Source organism: Passer domesticus, chromosome Z, assembly GCF_036417665.1.
Source record: "Passer domesticus isolate bPasDom1 chromosome Z, bPasDom1.hap1, whole genome shotgun sequence".
Lineage (NCBI taxonomy): Eukaryota > Metazoa > Chordata > Aves > Passeriformes > Passeridae > Passer > Passer domesticus.
The window spans coordinates 44,929,738-44,957,077 of record NC_087512.1 but is presented as its reverse complement, the minus strand read 5'-3'; the positions used below and the strand labels follow the sequence as shown (position 1 = coordinate 44,957,077).

Genomic DNA, 27,340 nt, shown 5'->3' with positions numbered 1-27,340 from the left:
ATATCAGCCACAAATAGAAAAAGCATCTGCCACCTTACAACAGCCAAGTTTACCTTTAGCAGAGGAAATTCACTGAGCTCATGACATCCAGATGGTTCTAGCAGATGATCTATGCTGGAAGGCACTAAAAAAAAATACAGAAGTCCCTAGCATTTTGTTCTAGAAGAAATCTCCTTTCTATCCCACTGGTAGCAGCTGGATTGACCTTACATATTTAGGCAAGGAACACAGCAGGGGGATTCATTCCTGTGGACTCACATCAATCTTTATGATGCCAGCTCTGATATTTTTGGGGTGGTTTTTGTTGATTTTATAAAAAATTATATTGTTTCTGTGTTTAAGATCCTCAGTGCCCTCCAAGGTGCCATATGCAGCATTGACATAAAGTTTGAAAAGGGGCTATAATTCTAATAAATAAATCAAAATGATAGTGTGATCCCAGGCCCGGTGAACTAAGTGGTGTGCAGTGCTGGTCTTGCACAATGGGGAGGATGAGATAACTCCTGAAACCTAGGCTGTGACTCGGACCAGGAGTACTGGCCTGGCTGGGGATTTCTGCAGCAGCCTCTCCTCTCTGTTATGCCACACAGACATAATAGGAACACGAGTGCTTTTACAAAGCAGGCCAGCACCAGCAGGGATTAGATGAGTCACTACCTTCTCTAGGGTACGGCATGTTTCCTTGGGCAATGAGTCTTTGAGGGGGGCAGTGTGGATCTTCATCAGACAAGGACACAGAGCCTAAAAGGCAAGAGGGAGAGAATCAGTATGGATATGATTAATACAGCCAAGGAGCAATGCTGAAGTGGAACACAGAGTATCTGGTCAAAGACAGTAAGCAGCAAATTTGTGCATTCACTTGTGCAAAGTGGTACTGTCTGTGTCTTTAGAGCTGCTGTAATAGGCTGTCCAATTTTGTACACATTTGCAGAAGCACTAACTGCATGATACATTCACTTTTACAACTTCTCTTTAATACTTTTTAAATTCTGTGTACCTTTACTGCCACAATATTCCTTCTGAAAACCTTTATCATTTGCTGTTCTCCTCTTCTGTCTAATTTGATCTTTTCTGCTCTCTCTATAAGAAACTGCTTTACTGAACCTTGCTATTATTTAGCTTCTCTCTGAGGGAAGCCTTCAGTGCAATAAATAATCCAAAAGATACCCTAGCCTCCTCATTTCTTTCCCCAAATTTGTTGGACATTCCTGATCATGGAAGAGCTCCAACCAGGCAAGTGCTTTTAATAAATATGATCTTGCAAAAGCAGTGTATGTTGATAACATTACAGGACTGAGCTCCTGAAAAATGGAAACATGACAATCCCTCTCAATATCCCCAAGTGGCTTTTTCTCTCTCTGGAAGTGGGTGGAGAAAGACAATTATATATTGGAAGTATATTCCTCCTTTCCAGAACATGACTAAAGGTAATAAAGGCATCAGCTGTAGCCTAAAACCTGGAGGTGTTTTTTATCTTGTTTGTTTTATCATGTTTGTTTTTATCTTTCTTTCTTCTTATCACTTATCTGCAAGCACTTGAGCCAGTCTTTTTGAATTTTGCTTTGTACATCAAAATCAGGTCAACCTGAGTATGAAAGACCTCCCCTATGATGAGCAGGTATGATAACCTGGTGGAGTGCTGTAAGACTGACTAAATGGTTTGAAAAAATGTTAGATGAGAAATACTTAGAAGATAAGTTCATACTACACAATTGTTACATATTTTTATTGATCCCATGCACTTGGTTGAGAAATGCTTGAATGGCATTCAATGTGTCATGAAAAGGTGCACAAGTGCAAACTCTTTGAGTGATCAGGAAGCCTGCTATGACCATTGCTTGCTAGATCTATGGAACAGCTTTAGACCTATGAAACAACCAGGAGCTCCCAATAACAGAGTTGCCAGTATGGGTTGCATTCAATATATCTATCTCTACCTTTTTTCACACCATCCAGGGGCAGATGCAGCAAAGCCTTGTTCTACCACTTTCAGACAGGCTGAAGAGAATTTCTCCAACCTTGCTTGCAGGCAAGAAATGTTTGACTGGGGTGGAAAACTGGGGACCTGTGTTATTTCTTGGTGTCCCCTCCCCACCCCTGCTCTCTTTATCCCCTTCTGCTTCACATATTAACATAGTCTGTGGTCTTGGACTAGCCAATGTATCATTCAGAGAAAATACATGTATGATACAGAAGCAGGGCACTTTTTGGTTCTCAGAAGACCTTTACATCCTACCTAAATAACTCTTAAGCCTCCATCACGTCAGAGTAAAAGGTGGGATACACAGTCACTTTTATTTGGACTTTTGGAGAAATTGGACTATAAAAATGAAAGGTACAAGGCTGTTAGGCAGAAACTGAATTACTTCTGCTCTGGAAGTGGTTCATGTTTCCTCAAGAATATCTCTGCTTCATCCTGATGGATGCAGAGTGTCACTTGGAACAGATCAGTCAGAGTCCTTATCCTGTGGCCATGTCAGATACACCATCAGTGCCTGCCTTCTCCTGTGATCAATGAACACTCGGTTCTTGAAATGGCCCTCAACCAGGGACATTAGGCTTGAATGAAAAAAATACCATCTGAGTATGGTTTTTGAAGTTAATGATTATGAATCCTTTCTGATCAGTTTCCAAGACCTAAGCCTCCACTTAGAAAGATAATAAATTTTTCTGTTGTCACACTTTCTTCCTCCATAACCAGACCACAATACTTCAATTCTTATTTACATTTGTCCCCTGCATCCTGCTTACGTAGGGTACAGAGTCTTACAGCGAGAAGGTTTGTGACCTAATATAATGTATTTTAAGCTTACGGCAACCTCTACACAAATGGTGCATTGCAAAGATCTTGAAGTCCTCGGTTGTGAATGAAAGAAGATTGTGCATACCCATAACAGTGTCACTGATTCAAAAAGTCAAGGCTGCCTTGTCTTATGATCTCCTAGAACCAGATGTTCCTTCTAATGTGACTCGCCTGCATTTCTTCAGAGGTCCCTATGTCAAGTTTGCAGGGACTTCCTGACACAGACAGTAGGGCATGTGCCATGCAAGGCAAGTGTCACACCACTGAACAAAACTATGATTTGGGAGGAAAACTAAATGAAAAATGCATTCTGGCAGAAATTTTTGAGTAAATTTTAAAACAAATTTTGCTAGGCAGAGAAGCCCAGTGGACATTACTGAACAAGAGGCTAGCATAGAGCAGGTTTGAGCCATGGCATTGAATACAGCAGCCTTTCAATTCAAGCTCAATTTTACCTGCAGCAATGTCCACTGAAAGGATAGGTGTCTGAGGGTGAGTAAAATTGAAATAAACTTAGCCTTTAGCATCCTGCATATGATAGAGGAAACAGCTGAGGGTAAACCTAGATAAAACAAAAAATAATCATCAGTGAATTAAGCTGATGCAGCTGATTATAAGCAGAAAAAATTGGAGAGTAAGACATGGGAAATAACTGTTTGCTGCAGGGGTTGTTCTGCTTTCCTTTGCTGGATTAATTGACATGCAGCTGGGTACATCAAGAGCAAAGAGAATATTTTGATGGTTTTAGCAAGTGTTCAACACCATGAATGCTGGAAACAATGACAAGGACTCTACTTTCGGAGGCACAGACAGGTACAGACGGTCACGGTCATGTCTGCTTCACTTGTGTGCCTACTGCTGGCTGCAGGCCAGAACCATTTAAATGCATTAGCTCAGAGCTGTACATATGCTGAATGAGACTATTCTGTTCCTGGAAGAGAGCTGGCTCGTGTCCTGCCATCAGCAAGGGCAGACATAGCAAAGATGTACTTGCCTACACCATTGTGTAGGTGCAGCTGAAAACAGCATTGAGGCCCTAGAAGAGAATTTATGTCTTGGTTTTACCAATAGATTTTTTCACACAGATGGATGTTTTTTGACTTTTTCTGACTGTTTCTGCCACAAATTAAGTCTCCTCAGTTGAGTCTTGGTTCTGACAGAGAATATGATAATTTAGCCCAATCAAGAGTAGCCAAAATTTTGGCACAAACATAACTGTGTTACAGTACCTACCAAAGCTATGCAATAAATCTGTATTCTTCTTGGAACTCAAATGCCCTGAGTATTGTGGTGATAATAGCTACATTAGTATAAAAGCAGTCAGTACACATATTTGAACAAGACAAAGACTTACTTTGAAACAAGAAAAAGACTTACTTGAACAAGACTAAGACTTGCTTACAAAGCAGAAAGAGAATCAACTAAGAGACAGCAAAAGAAAGAAAGGTTAAATGGCATACTGCATCAGAGGAATGCATTTGGCCCAGCTAAAAAATGTATCTATATGAAGGAAGTACTTTAGCTACCTAATCTCTCTTCAAACCATCCCCTGCTCTTCATATGTTTTCAACAGCAAAGAAAGTAAGGGAAAAAAAAACAAGGCATGGTTTGTGGGGGAAAAAGAATGGTAATATCTGTTACTAGAGTGACTTATAAAGTTGGAAAAATACATAAGCTCTCAAGAACACTAGATCTTTTTTAACACTGGCATTTATTTTATTTCCTGAAATAAACCTATGTGGTAACAGAGTTTATTTCTAGGCTGATGGCACAAAGATAGATAAAATTATGCTATGACATTTTGTCTGAAGTACCACCCTCTGTAGACAAAAATCTCAGACTCCACAAGGAAAGGAGTTTTGCAGGTCATCCTTTATCTGTAGAATGTAGGTCTGGCCTTGCACTGGAAAAGAACAAAACCAGCACAGCCCTCAAAGTTGTCAGTGGGCTTCCATTAAATAAGACAGCCTGAAATCTATCCATTTTCTTCCTGCAGAGCCAAATTTATAAGTCAAATGAGCACAAGCTACTACTCCAGTTGAAAATCTTAGGGGATATATTCTGTCCTGGCTTGCATGATGATCATCCCTGAAAAAGTATTCCATTACTTCCCAATATTCATTACACTTTCTCCAGACTGAACTGGAACCATAAAGGGTAGAGAAGCAGAGAGAAACAACGAGACCACCCTACCATATCCAGCTGTGGTAAGAATTTGTCCTCTACCATTCCTAACAGAAATAAACACTGCTTTTTCAGTGGGTCAAATTGCAGGAATGGGTCTGGCAAAATATCTGTAGTAAATAGCATGTCCAGAGACAAGCCAAAAGAAGAGACCCATTTCAATGGGTCTGCATGAATGAAAAATGCCTGCTCTTTACTTCTGGCAACTGGCTGCTACTGTTGCTAGACTCATGAAACTTCTTGGAGAGACAGCTCCACCCCTGTAGGTCTAGTAGCTGTGCTTCAGTGGGCTGGGATTTTCTTGGGCAGCAGCAGTGGGTTTTGATCGTGCAGCCTAGGCTGATAGGGTCAGAGAGGTTTCTGCTGGGATTGCAATTGTTTAGGATAAATCAGCATTGTATATTCATACTGCAAGGAAAATATGTAATGGTGACTGAACTATGTGAAAAAATATTATCTTGCTGCTGCTGTCATGATGCCAACTTTGTCCCAGAATGAAAAATGATGGATAAGGAATCTGCCCTGCACTGCCTGAGGTGATACTTATACCATTGCATTTCTCACAGTGCTCTGGCAGCACCAAGTGCTTGTCTGTTCCATTCATAACCTTCACAATTAAGTCCAGTGCTGCAACACACTCTTCAAAATACCTAGAAACTTGTTGCCACTTTTCAAATAACCAATGTAAAGTGGACACTGCCTGAGTACTGTCTGTGTGAAAGACAGCATGTGAATCCCTCCAACATGATGATGGGCAAAAGTCAAGCTTAGATTTGGAGCTTAGGTTTGAAAGACAAGCTTAGGTATGAAGCCTGGGCTCCATATTTAGATGCTTACCTACTAGTAGTGTCAGTTCCTTTTGGGATGGCTAAATGATTGCCAAAGGCAATGCCCAATCTCTGTGGCAGAGCAGAGGGCTAGTTACCTTCCCAATGTTTGTTTTTAACAATGCTTGACAAAGATTACTGCCACAGTGCCTTTTGACAAGAGTCTTTGCTTGACTTTCATTGAAAACTTTAATTATTCAGCTGTACCCTAGGGATAAGGTGTTATATGACCTGGTGGACCTCCCTAGAAGTCACATTCATATGGGACTCTTCATTTGAGAACATGGAGTTTTCTTGTTGTGTCAGCAACTCTAATAATAGAATTATAGAACCATACAATTATTTGAGTTTGAAGAGGTCTTAAAGATCACCTAGTTTCAACTCCACTGCCACAAGCAGGGGCATCTTTTACTACAACAGGTTTCTCAAAATCCCTGGCCTGGAACATTGCCAGAGATGGGGCATACACAGATTACTGGGGCAACCTGTTACAGTACCTCTCCTCCCCCACAGTAAAGGATTTTTTCCTAATATCTAGTCTTAACCTACACTCTTTCAGTTTAAAGCCATTCTCCCTTTTAAAAAGTCCTTCTCTTTTCCTGTTGGCCCGCTTCACATACTGGAAAGCTGTTTTAAAGTGTCTCTGGACCCTTCTGTTCAGCAGGCTGAACAACCCCAATCCTCTCAGCCTGTCTTTGTGGGAGAGAATATGTGCTCTGGCCTTCTGATTGTCTTCATGGTCCCCTCTGGACTCACTCCCACAGTTCCATGTCCTCCCTGTGCTGGGACCCCAGAGCTGGGTGCAGGGTTCCAGGTGGGCTCTCAGCAGAGCAGAGCAGAGGGGCAGAATCCCCTCCCTCCCCTGCTGCCCACGCTGCTTTGGATGCAGCCCAGGACACGTTTGGCTTTTCATGGGAGTGCCCATGGCTGGGTCATGCCCAGTCTCTCAGCCACCAGCACCCCAAGTCCTTCTCACAGGGCTGCTCTCCATCTGCTCATACCCAGCCTGCAATATGAAATGTGAAACAGGGATTATCTCCTTTTACAAAGGAAACTGATGTGACAGTGAGTGTCCCGGTCAAGTTGTCAGAGAAAGCTTGAAGTCAAGTAGCAGCTTCAGCCATCTAAATCATAGTTCTTAACTCCTTAAAACCTGGATAGATTTCTATCAAAATGTTTGCCTTCTTAAGGTTTGCAGTGTAGAAGAGTGAACTGTTTGGGGGTTTGTTTTGTTTTTTTCTCTGAATGCCTAAAGACATTATGTACATGACTCTGCCAAGAGATGTTATTTTACATTGTTGTCGATTTTCAATAATGTCTGCTGTCAGCTACAGCAGCAACTGAGTATAGTTACCTATTACATCTACAGAGGAAGGTTTAATTTTTTTAATCTCTGTGCTATTTTAGTTCATGTGTTATTGCAAACACATAAGAAAATAGACTCAGACCTTTTTTTATAAATATGCATGTATGACAAATAATAGGTTACTCAAAAATAGAGGAATAACTACTTGCAGAAGCATGTTTGTATTCTGCCATCCACATTATCTCATCTTTTGAGAAACAAACAAAATTATCATAATTGTTCATTCCTTTCATATCTTACCCTTTTTCTATTACCTTCTCTGTCACTATTCACCTAAATGTTAATGCTCTCTTCTGGTTTTGGCTCATTGCAAGCCCCCTCTGGTTGAAAAACAAAATCTACTCTTCAGAATGTTTCAAATACTTCTGCCTGAAATGTCATTTTATTCTGCTCAACATAATGCAAATTATGTTGGAGATCTTCTCAGACAGTGGATTATGCAGGCTTGTCACATTGCAAGAGTATCAGTGAGAGGGAAAGTTTGTCTTAAGAACAAGGGGAAAATATTTACCTTGATAGAAGTAGACAAAAAGAGAGTTTGTTTAAGAAATCTTTGTTGGAAAGGTTTCTTAATAAAGGTAGTTTTGTACAAATAAAGTCAGAATAAAAATAAAGTGAAACAGTTTGGCATATCCTTATCTTTTCACCATTCTTGATGAATATTATCACTGCTTTCATTTGGGCAATTCATGAATCATGGTCAAAGTGAATATCCTTGCATGTTATTCATCATGTTTGCCTTCTGAATAAAACCAGTTTAAAATATCCTGGGACTTTTTCAACAGCATGACTTGTTCTCTTAAGAATGTGACATTAGAGTCAGCCAGAGTGTATATTTTTTGTTTAATTTGCTTTTTCTTGTAATCAGGAGTTCCATTCTTGCATGTTTGCTATTTTGAGAAATCTGGCTGGCCCTGCTGAGCTGCCATTGAAGCAAGTGAGAATGCTACAAGAAACTTGTGTTCCTTGAGGAATATACCATGGCATCTCTACAGAACAGAGGCTTCCAGTAATGAAAGCTGGAGCTGATATTGATACAAAAACTGCAACCATATATCCCAGTTACAGAGAAAAGGGGGTGAAGCTGTTTGGGCTTTTTAATGTAATACCACCTATATAATTGGTTTCATCAGGAAGAACCAAGTGCCAGAAATTCACTATCTGGCCTGGCCCTCTCCAGAGAGAAGGTGTTGGGATCAGCTGGCAGCCCCAGCCTCCTCTCTCCTCTCCTTCAAGCCCAGCAGAGTGTGTGCCCCAGGACTGAGTCAGGCTGGGTGAGCACTGCTGAACATGCACACTGGCCCAGAAAAACAGCAGGCAGCACAACACGAGTGATCCAGCTCACAAGGGGGTTGTTTTCTCCCAGTTCATTGTAGTTGGTTTTGGTTTTTTTTCAGAATTGGGTCCAGGAAGATTTTTTAGCCATGAGAGCTCTTCTCAGTGTACTGCCTTTGTCTGGAAACCACATGGGCAGTGCTGCTTTTGGGAAGGCTCTTTTTTTGTTCCCAGTAGTGAATAACTTTTTGTGGGTGCGCCTCTCTTTTATAAACTTTTTGCCACTAACACTGCACTGGCTATCACAAATTTACTAAATTGTTATTCCAATTTATATTTTCTCCTCATTGTTCCTCTATTATTGGAATAGGTGGGGCAAAAGGCTGGGCCTTGTTTGAAATTTACTTCCCTGCTAGTGGTTTAAATGAGCACATCATAGTAAGTGCTGCAAGGAAATTGAGGGTAAATCTAGCACCGCACTTTACACAAATACCATCTGTTAAGACTGGGATATCTTCGAAACAGCATTATCTCTGAGCATACCATGGCTATCAATAGCAACTTGCAATTTAATTTATCAGGTGGGGATGTTAAAATGGCAAGATGGAAAGTCATTCTGGTTTACTTTATTAAAAAGATTAAATATCAAGTTGGATCCTGGTGATTTTTTTCTTCTTATCCCCTTACATGTCATAAGTTGGTTTAATGAATTGGATGAAGGTTTTTGTCACTATGTCATGTTGTTACTATCACCTTGTTGAAATGCACAGACCAGAGAAAGGCTCGTCAGGCAAGGAACTAATTCTGTTTTGACTTACAGGCATTTTCTGAAAGATCATCAGCCAGAAGCAAATGAGCTGCTCTGACATAAGGGACTACCAGGGGCTATCATAGGCACAATGCAAAAATATCAAAAGACAGAAATAAAACTTCTGAGAGGAATGCAAGTTTAACCATAAAATTTCAAAGTTTCACTTTAATGCATAAATTCTTTTCCTCCAAATGAGTTGCATTTCAAATTATTACACAGTTTGTTGAGAGGAAAGTGTTGTCCTGCTGTTCTCTGCTCATTTTGCTAACAGTCAAAGAAGTTGAGAAATGTTTGAACTGAATCGTCAAGATTCTGTCCACCCCTGTTTCTGAGGCTTTGTTCTGCATTTTAAGGAACACATCATAAGCAAGAGGTGACAAATCACAGTAGGGAAGATATTATCTGCTACAATACTTTAATATAACATTAAGAACAGTGATTTTACTCCTGTGCTTTACATTTCCCTCATAAGACACTGGCAGTGAAAGGAGTCCTGCTACTTTTATGGCACAAATTATTCCTGGTGTATGGACTGTTAGAGTTGGTCAATCTCTCTTGATGGAATCAGCTTTGAATGGACACCACAGTTAGGTTTGTACACCACTATGGGAGTCAGTTCCATTAGCCAATATGTGGGAAATCAAGTCTGTGATTTAAAAGAAATTAATTTTATTTCTATTACTTTTTTCTTTCTTATCTCATTGCTGTTTCCAGTAAATTGTTCTTACCTCAACCTGTGATCTTCACCTTTTTACTTCCATTTCTCATCTCCATCCTGGAGCAGGAAGTGGGAGGGGAAGCAAGTTTTAAGTGTGTGAATCCTTGCTGAAGATGCCATAGTTCAGAAGGAAAGTTCTGCCACCTCCTTGAGATTTCCATGCTGGAGCTATGATTCAGGTGGTAAGGAGAGAGGAGAAAACAGGAGGATAGAAATAGAATGAGTCTAAACAAATACAAAATTATTTTTGTAAAGGATTCTCCTCTTGTAAAATATTACAACTGTTCAGCAATTAAATCACAGAATCATAGAATATGTTGAGTTGGAAAGGGCCGTCAAGGATCATCAAATCCAGCCCTGCAAAGCACCATCCCCAAGGGTATTGTTCAAATGCTTCTTAAATTCTGTCAGAACTTGAACTCTGTCAGGAACCCCCCAGACTAACTTCCCTGGGGGCCCTGTTACAGTGTTCAACCACTCCTTGGGTGAAAAACCTTTTTCTAATATCCATCCTACACCTACCCTGACACAACTTCAAGCCGTTATCTCAGGTCCTGTCGTTGGTCACCACAGAGAAGTGATTAGTGTCCGCTCCTCCTCTTCCCTTCATGAGGAAGTTGTAACTGCAATGAGGTCTCCTCTCAGTCTCCTCTTCTCCAGCCTGAATAGCCAAGTGACCTCAGCTGTTCCTCATATTGCTTCTCCTTAAGTCCCTTCACTACCTTGGTTGCCCTCCTTTGTATGCTCTCTAATAGCTTCATGTCTTTGTAATAAAACTGCCCCCAGCACTTGAGGTGAGGGAGCCCCAGTGGAGAGCAGAGCAGGACCTCTCTTGCCTGGCAACTGATGCTGTGCCTGATGCACCCCAGGACAGAGCTGGCCCTCCTGGCTGCAAGGGCACTGCTCACTCATGTTCAACTTGTCTTTGACCAGGACTCTAGGTCCCTTTCCATGGCACTGCTCTCCATTTTCTCATTCCATACACCCAAGGTTGACCCATCCCAGATGCAGAATCCAGCACCTTCCCTTGTTGAACTTCATACAGGTGGTGATTGTCCAGCCCTGTAATTTGTCAAGGTCTCTTCGGGGGGCCTCCTTGCCTTCAAGGCAGTCAGCAGCTTCTCCCAGTTCTGTATCATTTGCAAACTTGCTCAGTGTCCCTTCCAGTCCTGTGTCCAAATCATTTATGAAGATGTTGAAGAGCACAGGGCCAAGGATGGAGCCCAGTGGAACCCCACCAGTGACAGGTCACATCAGTCTGATGTCACCCCATTCACTGTAGCCCTTTGTGCCTGACTCATGAGCCAGCTGCTCACCCACCACATGATGTGTTTATCCAGCTGTGGGCTGGGCATTTTCTCCAGAAGAGTCCTGGAGAGAGGACCCTTTGATATTGAGAGAGACAGTGTCAAAAGCTTTGCTGAAATTCAAAAAGATCACAACAACTTCCTGGTTTCCCTTGATCAGCTGAGTGGATCACCCTTCCTAGAGGGAAAAGAACTTTGATAAGAAGGACTTTCTACTAATGAAGCCATGCTGGTTGTGACCAATGACTGTTTTGCCTTTCAGGTGTTTTTCAATATCAACCAGAATAATCTCAATAATTTTACCAGGCCCTGAAGTGATGGTACCAAACTATTGACAGGCCTGTATTTTCTGGGATCCTCTTTCCTGCCCTTCTTGAAAATTGTGACAACATTTGTCAGCTTCCAGTCAGTAGGATTTTCCAAAGATTGCCAAAATCTTTCAAAAATCAATGGGAGGGGTTTTGTAATGACATCAACCAGCTCTTTGAGGATTTTGGGATGGACCCCCTCAGGCCCTGTAGATTGGTAGGGATCCAGCTGGAGCAGCAGATCCTGCACAATGTCAGGGTCAGCTGAGAGTTGGTCATTCTCACAGTCATGGTCTTCCAGCTGAGACCCCCTTGGTCTGTCACCTGTATTGAAGACAGACACAAAAACCACATTAAACACCTCTGCTTTGTCCATGTCCCTGTTTGTGAGATGACCATCCTCCTGCTGTAAGGGCATAATGTTATGTTCACACTGCCTTTTGCTGTTAATACATTTGAAAAAACTCTTTTTTATTGTCCCCCACAGTTCTGGCTAGCTTCAACAACAATTGAATTTTGGCCACATGAATTTTCTCCCTACAGTGGTGAGCAGCATCTCTGTATTCTTCCCATGTCACCTGACCTTGCTTCCACTGGGCATACACCTTCCTTTTTGCCTTATCCAAGACAGCAGATCACTTTCATTATGAAGAAAGTAATTTACAGTTCTGAATCTTAGTCTCAGGAACCTCAGTTTCTCCTCTTGGTGTTTTACACAAACTTCCTCATTATGAAAAGAAGATCAAAAGAAAATTTTCTTTTTCATTAGGGGCGGCACCTAATTCTATTAACAGTTTTTGACACTGATTTTAACATGTCCAAGGAAACTATTCTATTTACTGACAGAAAGAGGGGCTTTTATCCAAGCAAGGTTTCTCTAATTAATATAAAAGTGTGCCCAAACTTTTAGTCCAATGTCCTTAAAAAGGGACTTGTAAATGTTACAGCTGCCATTTAAAGATGCTTGACTGGATATTGGTGTTATTTTTCTCTGTTCTGTTCTTGTGTTTTTCTCCTTAGGGCTCGGTGTGTATGTGTGAGCATTTGTCTTTCCAAAAGAAAGAATTCAAAAATATAAACAACAGGGCCTAAGGATATTAATGTTTAGAATAAAAGGGTTTGTGGCACAGTTTCTTCTTATGTAACTCAGCAGCTGGCAGGAGTTCAGCAGTAAGAAGAATTCCCAGTTCTCTTGAAATCACTTGCTTTTTCAGGCAAGGTACCTTAGTGGAATTGGACCTGAATCCAATAACCATACCATATGGTTTTGCCATGAAGATCTGTCAATGTTTGATAATAAAACACATAAGGATTACACTGTTTTACCCAGGATCTCATTAATCTGACTGGGCGCTATGTATTTAAATACCTTTGAACCTCTGAACCTAGAACACCAGCCTCAGTCATATGTTGTTAGAAGTGTTAAGTCACAGCGAGATGGCTGCATTTGGTAAATAATGTTCTCCAGGGGCTTGCAGGGCATGTTAAAATCAATTACAGTTCCTCTGACAAACTTCAGATTCCATCCAATACCTCTAAAGCAAACAACATCTATGTGAAGTATGGGACTGGTTAGACATCATTTTTACACTGTAGGAAAGACAAACTGCCACCTTCAAGGACTGTATAGGAGAAAGATCTAACTGCAGCAATTTTCTGGCAGGAGCTTAGTACCATCAGCACCTCTACCAAACATCTCACCAATCCATAGGATATACATAACCATCAGTCCTTTGGATGAAGCAAATATGGTAATACAAGGACTTTCCTTATTCTCTCCAGGAGATTGGACAAGCATTTCTTAAAATGAGAAAGTACTAACCTCTCTCAGAAGGAGCATAGTGTCTGTTTGAGCTCCATTCTGTGGGGACCCAAATTCACCATTGTTTCACCTGGAAAAGAAACTGATGGTACATTATTACCATTTGAACACAGATGCCTGAAAAAGGGAGATTAAGCAAAAACACAGTGAACAGATGAAGCCAGGACTGCTCCCCCAGCAGCTTCAGTGGCACTGCTCTCATTCTGCCAACTTTTCTGGAGACTGGCAGGAAGGATGGCACCAAGTTCACCAGCAGTGCCACCTGTGTTTGGTAGCTGGCCTGTTGGTAGCATGCCCTCCTCATGATCCAGGAGAGGTCCTGCCTGGCTGTGCAGGAATTACATGCCTTAAATCCAGGATAACAAGTCCAGCAAGGATCTCTGAAGCTTGCTAATGGAAACAGACATAGTTGATAAGTAGGTAAAGGAATGAAAACCACTAGATTGAAGACCAAAATTAATATTACAGATTTCAGTGGTTGTAGTCCTTAATATCATACAACAGTGAACCTGCCAGGCAATGCAGTCATATTTGGGCAATGAACCAGACTCTCATGTGCTATATCATATGCTGTCAGTACAGAAAGAATTACTCTGAGTCAAAGGGCTAATTGCAAGCAAAACCTGACAAGAGAAAGGACAAGGCAGCAGTAAGTAGCAGATTACCAAGGCTGCAGGAAGACAAGTTATAATATTCTCTTGTTTGCCCTCTTTCAACAGAAAGGAACAGGAATGATTTGAAGAGGAAAGAAAGGCAACTGGTCTAAACGTGATGGGAAAGGGGTGTCTCCCCATACTGCACTTCATTAACCTGTGGAATTAGCTGCTGAAACATCTTCCTCAGGCTGACCAGAAAGATAGATTAAATATCATTAAAAATCTGAAATATTTCTACATTTAATTAAAAAAAAAATCACACATAACTACATGAGAGAGGACAAAATTATTTATTAAAATAATAAAACAACTTCTGCCTTGGCATATAAATTGACATTCTAAGTAGGATACAAAAATTTCTTTTTATATTTGGCCATTGAGAAACTGCGAGGTTTCTTGCACCTTAAGCTGAACTAACATCTCTAGTCACAGTCAGACATTAAATTTTGGGCTAAAAATAATATTAATACCAGCAATTCAATCTGATCTTCATCTGTTTCACTGAGTTTATCCTCCAATGTAAAAATTCTAAAAAGGAAAAAAGTATTTTCTCTGGGTGAAACATTCCTTCATAAGAGAACAAACAAGCATAGTCAGCTCAAGTCAGCATTAGGCCAATAAGTGCTTTTTTAATTTATAGTCACCTTAAATTTCCTAGAAGAAGGGAAGAGAATGATACCTTAATGTTTCCTTAAAAGACATATGCAGTCCTAAAATAAGGATCTTAGGCTCAATGTCTGTATCAATATTTGAAGTAATTTAACTCAGTAAGTTTGAGCTTGCTATATCTGTACCAGTTCTTATTGTGCTTGCAGAGGCCTTCAATTAGCTGAACTGTCTAAATAAACAAGAAAAAATAATATGCTTACAAACCTAACACTAAATCACTTTTGGCTACCTATTGATATTAACAACTGAAGAGTTGAATCTTCTTAGCTGAGAGGTTGTTGAACTGGATCAGCCAATTTACGTGTTCTTCACCTTTTGAACTTTGAAGTAACATGTCAGTTTATGACTGCATATTTATTTCAATCATAAAGTAAGAAGGACATGGCTCAGCCAAAATACAATTTCAGGGCTTCAGGTTTCAAAACTACTAATTCTTTTAATTAAATGCTAATTTTTCAATTAGCTGTGTCCAACAGGGGAATAACGTTTTCCTGTGATACAATGATAAACACCTCAAGCATAAGGCAGAGATGAATGTTTTAGGAAGAGAAGATTGTGGAAAAGTCGCATGCCTTAAACTGCTAGCTGTTCTCTTTTGAAGCCACCTCAGCACACCTAGTTCTCCTTGTTGCAAGGGCGCAGAGCAGGCTCATGTCCAGCTTACTGTCCACCTGCACCCTGCTTGTGCTAAGTCTGCTTGGTAAGCACGAGAGTCCTATCCTAACACTGGTAGTGCTAAACATTCTTACCCATAGTCCCATTTGGGCAACTAAAATGGCAATCATCTGTGTCACTAAAAAAAAAAAAAAGAGAAATTGAGGACAGTAGGAAAATGAAAAGGTGATACACTGAAATAGCTGGCAAATTCAGTCAGTAATTCTACAACATGGAGTTTGGACAGACCAATGACAGTTTAGGCATCTGGTACGCAAGTTCTTATCCTTGGACAAATTGTAGAGATTTCCTTCTTATTCTGGAAAGCAGAATGGATATGTGGGAGGATGTATTTCATTTCAGCCCAATTGCAAGAGAACTACCACAAGATGTGAAAGAACCCGAGGAAATACAGTCTTCTGCTAGCCTGGAATGTCATGCTGCAGAACAGCTAAATTGTCAGAGGAATTGTGTCCTATTTCTCTCTAAAAAGGAAGACTAGACAAATAGATTAAGGCAGAGTTTTTTGTTTTCCTGACTTGTTTTTCTTGGGATAATTTGAACACAACTAGGTGATGTGGAGGTGCTGGCCCAGTCCAACTGGGAGGATCTCAAAAGCTACCCTAAGATTTTCTGGTACCCTTTATAAAGTTCTGAAATATTTCCCCTTCCTTGTTCTTCTCCAGCACACCTTCTCCAACACAGTTTTGTGTTCAACTCACTCCCTGCTGCTGGTAGGAGGTCTCGCTGTCCCTTTTCCTGCAGTGTCCCTGAGCTGTGGAAAGGGAGACAAGAGAATATCTAACATTTAGAAACAAATTTGCATGAGCATAATTGACTGCATACCACATTTGGGCTACCTTCATGTGGCAATAAACTTCCATAAAGGAAAACCAACAGGTTTGTACTATCATTGGGTCACTGCAGAGGATAAAAAATCAAGGCCAGGTCTTTTTCCCAGTCCACATTCCAGAGGTCCACTGCTGACAACAAGATACCTATCACAACATAATCTTAGTTCCCTTCATGCTAGTCATACCCATGATCAAATCTAATTTATCTAATGTTTCTTGGATCTTATGTAGATTTCATGTATGATTTTTTGATTGGACTGCAAAATCTTTATAGTCTAGAGATTACATTCAATTTTACCAGTTTTCCTTACAACATACCAGATCTGCTTCACCAGGGCTGAGTAGAGGATCAGTATCTTCCCCCTCAATCTGCAATGCTCTTCCTAAAGCACCCCAGGATCCCATTGGCCTTCTTGGTCCCCAGGACACACTGCTGGCTCATGGACAGCTTGTTGTCCACCATGAGCATGAAGGATCTCCATGTCCTCCTCCACAGAGCTGCTTCCCAGCAGGTCACCCCCAGCCTGTGCTGGTGCCTGGGGTTGTTCCTCCCCAGGTGCAGGACCCTGCACTTGCCTCTGTTGAATTTCAGATGTTTCTTCTCTGCCCAACTCTCCAGCCTGTCCAGGCCTCGCTGAATGGCAACCCAGCCCTCTGGGGTATTGATCACTCCTCCTGGCTCTGTGTTACCAGGGAACTCACTGAGGGTGCACTCTGTCCCTGTCTCCAGGCCATTGATGAATAAGTTGAACAAGACTGAGCCCAGGACTGACCCCTGAGGAACCCCACCAGGTACAGGCCTCCAGCTACTCCCTGTGCCACTGGTCACAGCTCTCTGAGCTCTGTCATTCAGCCAGTTCCCAATTCACCTTGCTGAAGTCAAGATGTCCACACGGTTCACTTCTCCCCGTCCATGCAAACCATATGTAGTTTTGACAAAGCTTTCATTCAGATACTTTTTTCCTGAGCTGAAACCAAATTAGAAAAAACTCAACAGAAGGATATGGAATTGTTTGATAGCTGGTTTTGTATTGCACATTTCTATTCCTGGCCAGCTCTGTTCTGCTCCAAAGGATTTCTCATGCCTTGATCTGTACAGATATTCAGGTCACAAGCTATGTCCTGCTTTTGCCATTCACTGTTGTGAAATACTTCTCTTTCTTGGAGAAAATTACATTCAGATGGTGCCATAGTACCTATCTTAGTGAAATTAACGTATCAACATGTTGTTGTTGTTGTGACTGATGATTTATAATTCTTGTAATTATAATTAATAACAATAACTAATTGCTACTAACAGCTGCTTACCAAGTTGCTTCACTTTGGATGGAAGAGCTTAATCCACGCCTTGTCCTTGATTACAAATTTGCACTCCAGTCTGTAGCATGATAAGCCACCATTTGCAAGGTGGAAATTTCTTGGCTGTCAAGTGAGAAACTGTGCTAGATGTGCTACACTTTTGAGAGGGATACACAGCCTGCTCACATGAGAGTAACCAAAACCTCATGAGTACAAAACTAATTAGTGCATGGAGAGTTGTTGATTTCTGGCCCCAGACTACAGTTGACTAAGGGTTGCCACAATCCCAAATTGCATCCCAGAGTGAAAAAACCTGCTCATGGTACCTATGTCTGCTGGGCAGTGTTAGGCAAAGTGCTCTATGTCTGCAGCACTTACACAATGTGAAATGTGAAAGTAGGCATTTGCAAACCCCACTGTCTTTTCTGTTCCTCATAAGAGGAAAAGAAAAAAATGCATAATCATTTCAAACAGATTGATATTTTTAGACAATCAAGTTTTTCTTTCAAGGTTCACTTGGAATTCTACTCCTGTACATTACAGTAGCTTTTTTCTGACACTTCTGTTCAAATCCAAAGACAGCCCCTCTCCAAGAATAATTTCAGTTTCTGAGTTACAGACATTTTCTCTACACAGTAGAGCAATAAATCAAAGTATTTAAATTCAGACTGCTGTAATATTTCACAGTCCTGCCAGAGACAGAAACACAGTAGCCAAACTGTAAACAGCTCTGTCTCCTTGCAATCCTGTTAAACATCATACAAGCACTTACATCTCTCTTTAACACTGCAGCCCATAGAACAAACTACAGATGTAAACCCAAGTTGTGCATGAGCATTTTCAAATGAAATTTGGTGATTTAACTTCAGAAGTACATGTATTTTAGATGAGCTCTTGATCATCATGGAGCAGCAGTTCTTTGAACGTTTTTTTTCCTTTAAAGGAAAATAAAGGTCCCTTTATTTTTCCTTTTTTTCTCCCCTTTTTTAAGTTACAAAATAAAGAAGGTATAGCAACACCAGACTCTTTGGAAATCTAGGCCAGGAAAATCTATTGGACAGCTTAGCTGCTTTATGAATTGCACTTGTTCTGATTATTATTGTTGTTGCTGCTGTTGTTGTTGTTATTATTGTTGTTGTTGTTGTTGTTGTTATTATTATTATTATTATTATTATTATTATTATTATTATTATTATTTTAGTTACTCTAGGCAAGTAGCCAAATGGGGATCTTAACAAGTCAATTTTCAAATGTTCTCAAGAACACAGATATTTTTATTCATGGAATATTTTTATCCTGGAAATGAAAACTCTTACTGATCAATTTTAGTTCACTGTAACATAATTTATTAAAAAAAATATGACAGAAAACTTTGCCTGACAAATTTAATTATAGTCTTTCTCTGAGAAGAAGATATTTTTTATATCACCTACCTGAAGTTTTGCTACTGCACACAGGAAGGACCACCCCAGTGTGCCTTACCCATGGATAGAAACAAATCTCTGTGTAACAGAATATGGCTTGATTGAACTCTACTTACCTGCGGCTAAGTAGTGTATGTATTCCTACAAGCAGTCTTCAATCTCTGGGTTGATATCTGCATTAAAAAACCCCCAATATTATTCTTCCTTTCATCTGTGCTTTCAAAGAGCATAGCCTCATACTACTTTCAGCACTATTCATCCCTGCAGCAACTAACTTCCCTCTTCCAGCCTCAGGTTTTATCTGAATCACACGTTTACTTACCTTCAGATATTTGCAGTGTCATGAGCACCATGCCAAATTTGAGTTCTGCACTACAGACCAGCCAGAAATTATTTAGGTTTTGCCCACTCTTCAATGTTTAATCAGTTACATTATCAGTCACACCCACGTCATTATGACTCAAAAGTGTCTCCCACTCAGAACCAAAAGCCTTTAGAAGAAACTCAGGAAAACAAACATGATCCAAACAAATCTGAACAAGTATCTCTCTGCATGCATTAGGGAAATCCATGAAGAAAAGATACGTTGCACTTCCATGTGAAAGCTGAGCAAAACATCTTACAGCAAAACCTCCAGCATGGAGCCATGACATGTGTTAAGAATCCTTTTCATCTCAACAAAACAGGCTGATTTTGCAGGTAATGTTTTCAGCTGACATTTTCCCCACTCAAGATGTAAAAAAAGCTACATTATTTTGCTACAGTAGCTGTCAACATCAGAATAATTTCTCATTTTTACTTTGAATTCTCTTGAAATTTTGAATGTTTTTAACTAGATAAAGTACAGGTCCTTTTAAAACTGTATCCTGGTATCTATCATTCTCTAAATAGGCCTTCTCATGGAATTTTGCAGTTCTATAGTGAGAATGACATAAGAGCTTGACAGGTTAGTGTGATTAGTTTATGTGGATCAGCTTAAGTTGGATTTCCCCATTGCCATTGTTGGTCCAGTAACATTCATGGGAGAAGATACTTTGTACTGGACTCAATTCAGGCTGGCCAGCATCCTGAGCTCTGTGGCTGCATTCAAACATCTTATAGAAAGGCATTATCATTAAATTAAGGGTGAAGGGTCTGGAGCTCCTTCCAAAGTGGCATGATTAGAGGGCCATCTTTCTTATGTGGTTTTTCTCAAATCCCTTAAAGCCCCATGAATGGAGCACAGTACAAAAGAAACCCCAGGCAGATATCTAGCCATGCTGGTTTCATGATGGTCTCATGCTCACCTGGCTCTGCTGTTTGGAGAGCTATAGGGTTATGAATTAGTGCATCTGCACTGTTATCCACCTTGAAGAACTGACATCATGGAAAAGCACAGTCTTGGTGTACTCTGGAGGTATGTATCTGCCAAAGGACCACCCCTCATGTCAAGAAGTATGGAACAGCTTAAGTGAACACATTTTCACCCTCAAATACTCTTTGAAGGAGCTGGGATCATGGAATCACAAAATTATTTGGATTGGAAGGGACCTTAAAGATCATATAGTTGCAACACCCCTGCCAGGGCCAGGGACAGCTTCCCCTAGATCAGGCTTGTCAGGTTTTGTTCCATCTTATGGCAAAACGGTTTGACCAAAGCACAGACTAACTTGTCACAAAGAGCAGATTGCTAGCATCAGGTCTGTGTAGAAACAGGTAGAATGGAGTGCTTTTTTTGTAAGAGGAAATTATTAAACAACACAGCTCTTGAATGTAAGAGGGGATGCAGGAAAGAAATGCCTTTTGGCATAATGAAAGAGAACACTTTTGCCCTCAAGAGCTCTTGGAGGAAACACCTTGGACCTAAATTTGACATGACCAGGATAGCGGACATAATAACTCTTTTGCTGAATAGTTTTAAAAGTTCAATTTAATCTTATTTTCTCATTATTTCCTGCTCATGATCCTACTACCAGTTAGGTAGACCTCTGACCCAGTAAAATAATATTGCTATTGCAGAGACATTTAAGAAGTATCCTTCTTTCTCTTCAGAATCAGACTGATTGTTAAAATTGCCTCTAAACAAAACATAAATGTACCCTGCAGTCTTGGCCAGGAGATTTGGTCTGTTTAGTATAACACAGTTCCTTATCCCTCTGTTTAAGCGTGCATTCTCTCTCAAAAATCCCAGTTCATGCTAGGAGCTAGGATTTGTTCCCCTCCCTGTGGACAGTGATGGACACTGCACCTATTATTTTTGCAGGGCAGAAATGTTCCTTTTGGTGAATAACAAACCCAAAAAGAATCCCATCTGTTCATTTTTTAAAATCCATCACTCTATTAATAGTGCTAAAGGAAACATTTTCTGGTGGTTACGAAAAGAGGTTTCAAACTTTACAGGGACACAAAATAGCTCTATTTCTTTTTCCAGAGAACAGAAGCATTTCAAATTCTAGGTTCACTGGGATTGTCAGTCATGTGTTTTCTGCTCTTTGAGTCTGCATACATTGACATGGACAGCAGTATTTCTCTGTTAGTCCCCTCTTCCCTGTCTCCCTGTGTGCACAGGGTTGACTGGAGCCAGAAAACAGGGCTCAAAAATGAAACCTGGTCCTTTGCTGCCAGCACAGTTCTGAAAATACAAAAGAAGACCCTGATACAAGCGTCTTAATCTGTGTAGCATATGTATTGCCAAGGAAACAGTCAAGTCCCATGGGAATAGCTATGAACAAGAACAGAGTCTGGGCTAATTTATGTCAATCTGTGTATGAATGCTTTGCTCCAAGAATAACAAAAGCAAGACAGCAAACCTTTCAAGCAGTTGCACCAATTTCTTGCAATAATCTCAAGATCTGAATGCTGTGCTTACAACATAAGAGCTCAACAGCAAACTGCTGGACCCACCCCCTCTTAAGAAACAGCCTCTTTTGACTACTACACACCTCTCTGGGGCAAGATAAAGAGAGGCAGCACCTTTAATTCACCAGTCAACTGCCCTCTTGGAAACATTAGGACACTCTACAGTCACAGATAGAAGACTCACCCTGCAAATGCAGGATGAAGACATTGGTGCTCTCTGCTGCTGCAGTGTATGAGCTCAGTTCCATGAAAATCCTTATCACCACAAAGAGAGGCAGCCACATCCTGTGCTGCAGCCCACTGCAGTTCAGCAGACTTTCCCTGTGCCTGGTGAAGGACACATGCAGGTTTACAATAGCTCAATCTGACAGTTTTAAAATATGTTTTTAAGGATGCATTTCAGCTGATACTTTCTTAGGCCTGGCTGATTGTTTCGTTGCATAAATGTTTATGTGAGCAGAAAAGTGGGAACTGGAATACTAGGGTGGGAGTTTCCCTTTGAGCATCAACGTGGGCATACAAAATTTTGAAGTGACAGAAAACCACTGCGGTTTCTTTTTTTTTTTTTTTTTAGAGAAAGCAACACATAGAAATGAAGACATCTTGCTATATATAACTTTGAAAATTAGAAAATGTCCCTAAGGTTCCTAAATGAAAGCTAAGTTCTTCAGAAAACCACTTCCCTTTTCCATTCTCTTCCCTCTAGTAAGCTTAACAACAAAACAAAGTAAGATCAAAGCTGCGTCCTTGGCAGTTGGGCAATATTACAACAGAACACAAAATTGAGTAATATAAGTTCCAGCCTTGTTGCTTCTGTGACTGTGATCCTTGTTTGTGGCTTAAGAATCTGGATGCCAGATTTCTGAGGGTTTTAAAGATAAACAATGAAGTGCAGCAAGGAATGCAATGAGAAAGAGTTATGAGTGAAACCTTACTGGATTAATTAGCATAACTAATAAAATTTATCCCTACCCCTTCTGAAAATACATTTATATATGTATACAATTATTGTCTGCTGCTGCCTGTCAAAAAATGTCAGGATAAGGCAGCTGGGATGTGCCTTCCTAAGGGAAAGAAATTTTACTGTAAATCTTTCTTACTTCTTTGGGTGATTGCAGAGTCTGGCCTTTTCCTGTAAGATGCTAACATGACTTTGCAAACTCATTTCCCCAAATCCATAAGCAAAAATTAGAGTTTATGATTCCAAGTTTCCTTACTCAACAGGGCATGTGAGCAGTTGTTGCTGGCAATGAGGCCTGTGTGGGCTTTCTGTGAAAAGTTCATTAAGCACTTTTTGGATAGAGATGGATTAATGGACTGAGGCTCCAAAGGTGAGTACAGATAAAACAGTTCCTGCATTTAGCAAATCTTTTAAATAAATTCTCACTCACAGTTTTCCCTTTGAGTCCCATCCAGCTTTTAGGTGCAGGAGAAAGAGATCACATGTATTTGTTGAGATTCTCATTCTTCAAGTACCCCCAAACCTCAGCTTTGCTCTTTGCTGGAGTACCCGTCTAGTTCAGCCTTTCCAGAAAACTTCATCTGTCAATGAATCTCAGAGCAGACCTCTGCAGTTCTCTGGCCCATCAGAATCAAGCAGCTCCCAACCCACTTACCAATATATTGTCACCTTTTGTTTCTTGCTAGAAGATGTGTTTGATACTAAAAAGTGGCAAAAAGCTCTCTCTTCCGGAATATAGAGAAAATAGAGTTTATCTGTAATTGCATCTGTGACCCATTCTTCACTTTTCATTGCTAGCACACATTTTTGTGTAAAACCTACAGGTCTCTGCTTTGTCACATGGATACAAGCACACTGAGCTTTTCAGGTTTTGTGGCGGTTATTTTTGGACTGCACAGTGTAACTACTGTGTTTAATGCACAGCCTCTGGACTCTTCATGAGTGAAAAATACCAGGTTTTCATCCACCTTAAAATATTTCTAAACTCTGAGAGAAGGCAGCTTGAGATCATCAGATAGTAATATCCTTGTATGAAGAGTTGACCATCCCAACTGCTGGTGACAGAAATCTGCAAATCAATGACAACCATATACATCATTACATATATTTTCTTTTTCTCTTTTTCTTTTTCTTTACTAAGTCCAGAAGGCTTTCTTGAACCAGTCTGAAAACTGGCTCAGCTCAGGGGAAGCTTCCTGTTATTTTATTTTCAAGAGATCTTTTTTCCCCATGATGAAACAGACATGTCCAAAGATGCCCTTCCCATTTCCAATATTTTTGGATCCATTCAATTGAGCTATCCTGAGCCGCCCTTCTGTACACATGTGGGAAAATAATTACATTTTCAGCACCTTCAGTTGTCAAAATTTGTTTAAGTTGTCTTTAATTCTGCTATGAGAAGCTGGCTTTGTTTGAATGCCACCAGGCTTTTGCTGAGATCAGCAACCACTTTTATGTGGATTTCCTCCCCAGTGCTCATTTCTGTTTCTTGAACAAAACAATTCTAAGACTGGAATATAAAGCACATAAGAAGAGTCAAACTGGATCACACCAAAGACCTATGAGTCCTCATTCCCACCCATGTACAAAGCCACATAATTTAGAATCCATGTACGGTCAGGACAGAAATGCAATTATACTGCTCCAGAATATTATCACAGTTGATAAGTTTTGTTGCTCTGGAAACATCATAAGCTACAAGCATTTCTCTATGAATTAACCACCCTCCAGGTGGAACAGGATGAATTATTTTCCTTGAATTTGTCCTGTCTCCATCTGAATCCAGATAAAACTAAGCCTGCAAAAATTTTGGAGGAAAGAGACCCACAGCTCACCGCTACATATTATGTGAAGAGCCATGTCCTTTCCTTTGTTATAAGCATGCTACCTCTTGGTCTAATTTGGGGCACCGTACTTCTTTTAGAGTGAGAAACATTAATTTTCTTATTTACTTTCTCTGTTCCTTTCATAGACCTCGATTGTATTCCTTTCAGTCACCTCTCTGCTTAAACATCCAGCTTTGCTCCACATCATCAAAATCCCAGTGTTATGTGCATACAAATAACCACAGGGCCCTAATATCAGCTGGAGACTCTAAAAGCTGCACTAGCACAAATAGTACAGATAGAAAAAAAAAAAAAAAAAACAAAAATCAAAAGGAAATCTGACGAAATAAAATCAACATTGTTCAAAAGTAATATTACAAATAACTGAAGGAAGCAAAAAATACGGAGAGCATACATTTCTACAACCTGCCCTTCAATGCAAGGCAAAGATCACATGGTTTCCATTTGCATTTCAAAAGACTTACTTTCAGAAAAATGTGTGGGGATGGCTGCAGATCAGAGAAGACATTGATCTTTTTCTACTTTACCAAAACCTCTGGTCATTGTGACATAAAGTCACCTATGTACAGCTAAGGTTCAATAGAAAAGCTGACACTGTTCTAGACTGAATGCATCAGCCTTAAGTGTCCCACTTTTCCCCCTAGTACACTATGTGGGATTTGAAGCACCTTGGAAACAGCAAAAAGTGAATCTCATTAATCACAAAATCCTCTTATGACTGGACTGACAGCTACTGTGAGAAATGTCAGCTTCACGCGACACAGACACAGAGAAGAAGCTTGTAATGGAAAATCTGCCTCATCTGTAACTAGAACATCATGAATTAGAGGCAATAATTGGCCTTACAAGCAGCGAATAATGTCATCATTATTCTTACTACTTGTCACTTTAAGTCTTGGTATTACATGATGGCTCTAAGATGTACACAGCTAAAAACTTCTGGCTTCAGTCCATGTGAAGAAGTTACCCCTGTCTATTTGAAGAGGAAACTGCAAACACCCACCTCTACATAGGACCTCTATCTGGATTGCAATTTCACTGTGAGAAACTGGCATGCTCTAACTATGGCTAAGTATACTATGAAGTCAACATGAAACCCTGAGCACTATGAGTATTTGATCTTTAAAAGGACGATAACCTTAATTTTCCAGTTAGATTTTTACACAATGAGAATAGGCCTGTTACCTGGAAGAACAGAAAATCTGTTACCCAATCGTACAACGTTTTCTTTGTACACTTCAAATAATTCAAATTCTTAATGTGACAAAAGGAAAAGTGGAAAACTGTTTCAATTAAACTTTGTTAGCCTCTCCAGTATTTCTACTGTGTGAAGTCTTCTACATCTGTGGCACCTGAGCCACTCCAAACTCTGTAAACTAAAAAGCTTGTGTTATATATATGTTACAAGTTCTTAAATTGAAGGAGTTAGGCACTGGAATAGGGATGACATAACATGACAGGATGTAATGTTTCTAATAGTAATTCTTTCATTTCCTTAGAATATACACTACTGATACAGGAACTGTTGAGTGAACTCGCAAGGCCTGTTTACACCAGCATTCATAATAAATGAGCATTCTTCTTGTCTAGGAATCTACTCTCTAATTTGGTGCAGCAAAGCCTTCAGCATAGATATGAAACACCAGAAAATGTTTACTTTGGGCAGATGTACAAAGCAAACAGCAGGACCTCTGGAATAAACTAACTCACTTCTGCAGAAAATTGCTTAAATTCCTGATATTAGTTAAGAATTTGGCTATAGAAATCAATCAAATGTTGGCTTGTAGTACAAAACTGGATGTCGAACTGATATCATCCTCATTTTAAAGCTAACTTCTGAACTCTCTAGGTATGCCTCTCAAATTAGTCTATTTTTTCTTTGGTGACACCCCTCATTAAACTGGGTCTGGACAAGCTACCCAAGTACAATTGTTCATCCTGAAAAGAGTCCAGATCCACACAGATACAGTCAGGATACATCTAAATTTGCCTGCAAAAAAATTAATGGGAACTAACAATGTAATCAGACCAGGATAGTGGAAAGTTAATTTAGAATAAATTTAAGTGGTCAGGACTAAGGTATAGCTTACTAAAAGTTTGCTGTGATGCTTGGATAAATCTTATTTGTCCAGTGGATGCAAACTTTTTTATCTCTGTCCTCCTCACCATCTTTGGTTTGGCCTGGCCAAATCACTTCAGTTCTGGGTTGCTGGTGCTTTTTTTCTTTAACCATTTCCTGCCCTGTCTGTTTTCAAGTACCTGGGAAATAGATGTCTCTTAGTAACAGAACTATGTCTGCCATCTTCTTTAGACTCTAAAGCCAATGAAATGAATCATCATGGTTTTCCTGGAATTGCCAGGTACAGAGGAGATAGATAATTCTTTGAACTACCTGCAGGAAACTTGCTGTGTGAATTTTCAAACCAAGATGAGGAGAAACATTTTACCACACTCTAGTCTCATCAGACTAGCCATAATAAATTAAGATAATATAGAAAAATATCTTCCACCACTATCTTCTGATAGCATCATTCTTTCTATTTCTAGGAAATAATACCTATTTTTTACCGAATGGACTATTACCTGACAATTTGTGCTCATTTAGTTCAGATTAAGTTTTTCTGTGTCCTGAACAAGGCCAAACAGCACCTATTTTCAAACTGAGTGATCTTTTTCAGTAGTGAAGTAGCTGAAATCCAAGCAACTCTGTACATAAA

The 27,340-nt window shown here is 40.1% G+C and overlaps 1 long non-coding RNA gene across 1 annotated transcript; it reads right to left on the bottom strand.

Moving 5' to 3' along the window:
• Window positions 1-53: 53 nt before the first annotated feature.
• On the bottom strand, window positions 54-19,386 carry LOC135290617 (uncharacterized). Its single transcript, XR_010353374.1, has 6 exons — window positions 19,300-19,386; window positions 19,094-19,150; window positions 13,422-13,491; window positions 9,995-10,152; window positions 658-741; window positions 54-124 (listed from the first exon to the last, which is right to left on the bottom strand). It is a non-coding gene; the product is annotated as an uncharacterized LOC135290617 (long non-coding RNA).
• Between the last annotated feature and the right edge of the window lie 7,954 nt (window positions 19,387-27,340).